The sequence below is a fragment of the Mastomys coucha genome, unplaced genomic scaffold (assembly GCF_008632895.1).
Source record: "Mastomys coucha isolate ucsf_1 unplaced genomic scaffold, UCSF_Mcou_1 pScaffold21, whole genome shotgun sequence".
Classification (NCBI taxonomy): Eukaryota; Metazoa; Chordata; class Mammalia; order Rodentia; family Muridae; genus Mastomys; species Mastomys coucha.
Window position 1 is genome coordinate 30956513 of NW_022196904.1, and position 6169 is coordinate 30962681.

The 6169-nt window shown below is 45.0% G+C and overlaps 1 pseudogene; it reads right to left on the minus strand.

Moving 5' to 3' along the window:
* Nucleotides 1–4412: 4412 nt before the first annotated feature.
* Nucleotides 4413–4955, minus strand: LOC116100479 (annotated as a pseudogene).
* Nucleotides 4956–6169: the final 1214 nt, after the last annotated feature.

A 6169-nucleotide genomic window follows, 5' to 3' on the forward strand; every position in this document is an offset into this window, starting at 1 on the left:
GATTGATAGCTCTAAGGTCCAAACTCTGGTATTGTGTCTGGTCTTATCCACACCTAGAGAGAAGAATACTGAGTGATGATATGTTGAAAGGCTGACCCAGAGAATGACAAAATGGAAGGAAACAGATCTACAAGCTCCTGCTTTCCTGGTTGTGTTAGAGATCTGGGTCTTCCTAGAGTTGGATGTCTCTGGGGTTGTGGCATGCTGCTCTGATCTCTAAAAGGCTGAGCTACTGGCTCAAAACAATCAGGGATACTGAACTATGGGAAGTTTTTTTCTGAGACAGAAGCAAAGTTAACCCTACTATAAAATGACCCAAGGACTGAAAAACATTTGTGGAAATATTTCGTTTCTATAGGCCAGGGCTAATGGTCAGGAAGAAGCAGTGGTGGTTTCTTCTGGTTGATGATGCTTTTTCTTCATGGGAGATGGGAGGTGGATGATGAGGCATAGGGACCTGGGGCTGTGGGAATATCAAGGAGTGGAATATGAGGACTGGAGGAATGTGAGGGTCATGAGAGTAGGAAATGAGGTAAGAGGATGTAGGGTGTGAAGTGTAAGGAAATGGTGAAGGAGGTATAAGGAGTAGTGGGGTATTAGAGGGATATATAGGGTGTGCGGTTCAGGATGCTGGGATGTGGGAGTATAGCATCCTATACTATAGGGCTATGGGTTGGCTGTTAGGCAGGTGTGGTTGGGGGTAGAGTGGTGTGGAGTATAGGAATGTGGCATATGTGGCTGTGGGGGTTTAAGAATTGTGGGTGGGGTAAAGAAGTGGTGGGACAGGGGTTGGAGAAATGGGAAACTAAGGGTTAAGTTGGGATGGAGGTATTGGGTGTAGAAGTATGGGTGTTGTGATTGTTGTGATGTGGCTTATATGTCTGTGGGAATTTAGGGACTGTGGGGTAGGGTCAGAAGAGTGGTAGGATGGGGTGGGGAATGGGGCATGTGAGACATATAGAATGTTGAGTTATAGGATGACAGAGGTGTAGAATGTGTGATGTTTGTGTTACATGGGTATGAGGCATGTATGTGGGGGAATCTGAAAACTGTGGGGTAGAGGTAGGGGAGAGGCAGGAGAGGGTGGAAAATGGGAGGGACTGGGGTAAGGTGTTAGGCATTGAGTGTGGAATGTGGGATTTGGGGGTGTTCTCTATGTGGGTGTGGGAGTTCAGGCCTTTCTTCTCTTCTTCCCTCCCTTGTATTTATTCCTTTCTGCTTTCCCCCTCGTTTTCCACCTCCTTCTCATCTTCTGCAGACAGGTTAATCATCACCTAGTCCAGGCTGTCGAGGGCAGCATCAACAGATCCAGATTATGAGTTTTCTTTTTGTTCCTTCTGTGAGCTGTTAGCAAAAAGCCTAAGTGGGAATCTCCCCATGCTCTTCCATGTTTATTATCCAGGAAGAAGATGAGAGAAGACACACCATCTACTGAGAGCAGATCCAACAGCAGCGCGTGTATCCAACATCAGCATGCGTGTGTGCTTGTGGCTGCTGGTTACCCATTTCTCACCCCGGTCACAATCCCATGGTGCCATGCTCTCATGTAGGAAACAAGCACTTGTGTTAGGCCTCTGGGGAGCTTTGAGAGTGTCGAGATGGAGACAGAGGGTTTGTGTATCTGTAAGTGAAACATGGCTCTCCAAAATGACTTGCTGGCTTGGGGAAGGTAGACACGGAGGGAGAGAGACCTGTGAGGGACAGACTAGGAACTGAGAAAGGTGGTTTCCAAGCATAGCTGTAAAGTCACTGTTAGTCACCTGAGTCTCCCTTAGTCACCCGAAGGGAGACTCAAGGAGTTTTCGTAGACAGGGCCTTTTCCGGGTGGCATTAGCTTTTCTCTAGAGCCTCTGACCTTCTCAGTGAAATTTCATGATTTCATTGTTCATTGTTCCATAAGCTTCTGTGAGTTTTTGTTTGTTGGCTGGCGTTGTTTTGTTTCAGTGCTAGGGAATTGGACCTTGGAGCCTTACACAAGCTAGGGACTCACTTTATCGCTGAGGTACATTTCCAGCTCTTCCATAAACTTTCTTTTAGCATCATAAACATGGTAAAAAAGGAACTACCCAAATCGCCCTGTGCTTCCAGCCTTCTTTGACTTGTCATGGCTTTCAAGAATGTAGCGCTTACCCGAAACCAGCAGCAAGGCCCATGACTTCATTTTCCCCATCCCTCAGTCTTACTTCTTGAAAATTCATAATATTTCTTCAGCCGCCTTCCCTCTGTACCTTTGCTAAAAAATCCTTCCTTCTTTCCTGAGAGGTAAAACTCACTAGCTCACAGTTCTGGCTGGTGTTAAAATAATTGGTGAGCTTAAAAGAAACTCAGTGTGTTCAAAGTGGTGCTCAGGGCAGTAAAATTAGTCTCTCAGGGTGGGGAAGGTCAGACAGGGCTAACTCCTCCTCCAGACACTATGGTCATAGTAGCCCAAAGCTCCTTAAGTGACCTCCTGGAGTTGCCATATAACATGGAAGGTGGAAGGGGCAAGATTCCTTGGAGGTCAGCCACAACTCATTTTCACCCTGTACTCCTCAGCCTACTACCCCGTTTTCTCTGTGTGTGGGAGAGGCCCCATGCCATCCATTCATTGTATCAGCCAGAGAATAAGAACAGCCCATGGACCAGATGCTTCAGGGATTCTGGAGCAGGCTTAGCCACTGGGAGCTTTGGTGTCTCTCCAGGAGGCTAGAGGTGTAGAGACAGAGGGACCTGGGAGAGATAGGCAGACAGGCTCATTCGGAAATCATTTCAAACTCACTCAAGTGTTAACTGCTTTTTTTTTTTTTTTTTTTTACAAAAACTCTGCTTCTCATTAAAATGACTTGTTGAAAATTACAATCTTTTGTCAAGCACATCTCAGAAATGACCTTTCTTCATTGTAATTGCTATAGAAATTCACTTTCCTAGGCTGTGGGCTGCACTCTTGGGGACAAGTTTTAATAGAAAAAAAAAGTACTAGGTATTGCTTTCAAAGTTTTCTAATTGCCTAAATTAATAATGCCCCCACCCATAAGGGACAAATGAATTGGAACTCTCTCTAAAGGATTGAATCTCCAGCTATCTTGTTCTGATTACTTTTTGTATTCATTTTAAAAACCAGAACGATCTAGAAGGTCACCTCTCCTTACTGTTGCCCCACCCCCTCCACTCCATCTTCTTTTAGCCTATGGCTGGGACAGGTTTGGTTGGAACAACAAAACAAAATGCAAACAACAAAAACAAAAACAAAAACAAAATCAAAAGAAGAAAATCAGAAGCAAAGTCCCTGGCTTCTCCCACACTGTTACGGGCCAGGTTCCCCTATAGACTGGATATTGTTTGTTATGGTAGACTTCTGGCTTTATCCCAAGAAACAAGTGGCCTGAGGAAAATTACAGACAAGCAGAACATGAGCATTTTGTATTTTGCTGCTAAATAAGCCACCCATCTTCACCATTTTTCAGACTCTTTTAAAAAATATCTGGCTTTTTTTTTTAAAATGTGCATATCTCCCACAGTAGGACCTTAACTGTGGGAAAACCACTCAAAGACCCCACATTTACAACAGCAATAACAACAAAACATTTATATTTAGTCTCCTTAGTGGAAGGCACAGGACTAGGGTGGCATAATTTCTTTGTTAAAGATGTCTAAGATCTTCAGATTAAAGGAACAGTAGAGTTCTAGATGTTGAGCTGTCTGCCCATTTACATAATGAAGAGATGGAATCTTTGCTAAAACGGGCAGTTAGGCTGTTGAAACTAGCTGACTTGTGTCACTTAATGGGAAAATTCATTGCTTAATACAGAGATGATTTTTTACAATGGACAGCCTCCTGGAATTTTGAGAACACCATAGCTAAGAGATCTCTGCGTGTTATTATGTACGGAATGCCCTGGGGTTTTGAGAACTATTGATTTGAAATTATCAAAAGTGCCAAAAGACTTACCAGTGCAAAAAAGCAAAAGCAATTAAACGCTCATCTCTAGGCTCTAGTGCTTTTTTCCTTTGGACAACGATCAGACAGATTTTTTTCCCTTTTTTTTTCAAGTAATAGTTCCTCAAAGATGCTTAATGGTCTTATTTTTTTATAGGTATGTAGCTTAAATATTTTTTTTTTATCTTAAAGGGATGGCAGAGTAATAAGATTACAGAAGATGGCATACTGTGATTGGAAGAAGTGTGGTCTCAGTAAATTAAAGCATACCAAATTAAGATTCATTAAGAGTCTTGAAAAGGCAGAACTGGTTTCTATTAATTAATTAATTAATTAATTTATGCTGTCTCAAAAAGCTTTATTTTAACTTGGTCCAGGACTTGGGAGAGGCTCCAGGGGAGTTACAAAGCTGCCTAGTGGCTTGAGAGGTTCATTCAGGTGGAGGTCCCGAGGTGGGCTGGTGCAGAGCAGAGGGGGGAGCCCCTTGGAAGGCCTCCTAGTCATGCTTGAGAGTGAGGCACTCAAAGAGATACTCATCCAGAGATGGTTGGAGCACGCCGGTCTGCGCTGGTTGTAGCCCTGCCACCCTACGGAGGTTGGTCAGGTATTGGCCCATCTTCTTGATGAGCTTCACTTCCTCATCCAGGAAGTGGCTTTCCAAGAAGTCACAGAGAAGAGGGTCTGTGTGGATGAACCCAACGAATAAAGATCTAGGAGGTTCTGGTTCTTCTCCAGGGCCAAGGCAGTTTCCATGGTCTCCTGGGTTTTACCCCACTTGTCTTGAGATGGCTTCTGTACGCCCTGGAAAAGTGTGAGGCTTCCACATTCATTCTGAAACTTGAGGAGACGCTTGGTGCCCTTGACCTTTCTCCTCTGCCAATTCAAAGAAGAAGTGGCCTACACCTTCCAGAGCCATGTCATCCCAATCAAAATAGTAGCCTAGAGAGGTAGTGTAGGAGGCCCGCAGGTACAAGTTGACCGGGCGGTTCAGGGCAGTTTCTACTTCAATAGAATAATTCTGATGAATCTGAGAGGTCATGACTGACCCGGAGTATGGGGCTGACCGTGAAGAGATGGTGCAGACTGGTCCTAGGAGCCGAAGGCGGCGACGAGATGGTCCCAGAGGCTGTGGGTGGAAAGACCGTGAGGCGGCTGGAAGCTAACAAAAAGGGAGTCCAGGGTCTGTTCAGTCCAAACACTGTTGAAGCCAGACACAGATCCATGGGATCTCCAAGGTACTGCTCTCCAGCAACTTCTTAATGTGAGTTATGAGCAGGTGGGAAATGGTAAGGAAAGCAGGTCACACATGGCTGAAGTATTTTCCATGTGACAGTCATGACCAATGGGTGGCAGGCAGACATTTCAAAGCATTTATACTCATATTCACAATTTGGATGTCTCGGCTTTTCAACTGTGGTGAGCAGGGCTCGATATGATAGGAACACAGTGTGAGGGGGTAAGGGATATTGAGTCCTGCATGGAGAGTTCCCCTGTAGAACAGTCTTACCACTCGCATGAACAAGAAATCAACGTTTGGACTCTTAGTTTTACTGGAGACAGTCTTGCTGTATAACCCACGTTTGCCTTAAACGCAGAACCCTCCTGCCTCAGACCTGCTCCACTAGAGCCAGAAATTTTGGATTTTTGAACATTTCACATGTAACTTAGTACCCTAGCCTGTCATCCTAACAACAGCAACAACAACAACAACAACAACTTATTTTGGCTTTTATTATCTATATGCGAGGAGGCTAGGAGAGGGCGCCAGATACCCGGGAGCTAGACTTACGGGTGGCTGTGTTTTCCTTATTGTAAGAAAGCATGTAAACAGTGTACACAGAGGCTCCTGTCACAGCTCGGATGTGAAGAGATCCTTCTGGGCTCATGTGCTCCGGGTTTGAACCCCCGCTGGTGGAGTTGCTTTGGGAGGCTGTGGAAACTTTAGAAGTTAGACTTTGATGGAGGAAGCTGGTCACTGGGAGTGGGATTTTGGTGATGTTGCCCTTTTGCATGCTTGTCTTTGTTACTATTGTGAAAGTTTTGTTTGCTTCCTCTTATATCCACCATTGCTCAGCGCCTTGTGCAGGCAGAACACCATGGAGGTGGGAATGGACGAGAAGAGCACCTGGAGGAGCCCACCATCATTCCTGTCCCCCAAGAAGTGATGGCAAGGGTTCAGGTACAGGCTTTCTCATTTACCGCACGATCCTGTCCAAATTACTTATGCTCTTTTAGGCTCACCATAGATGAGAT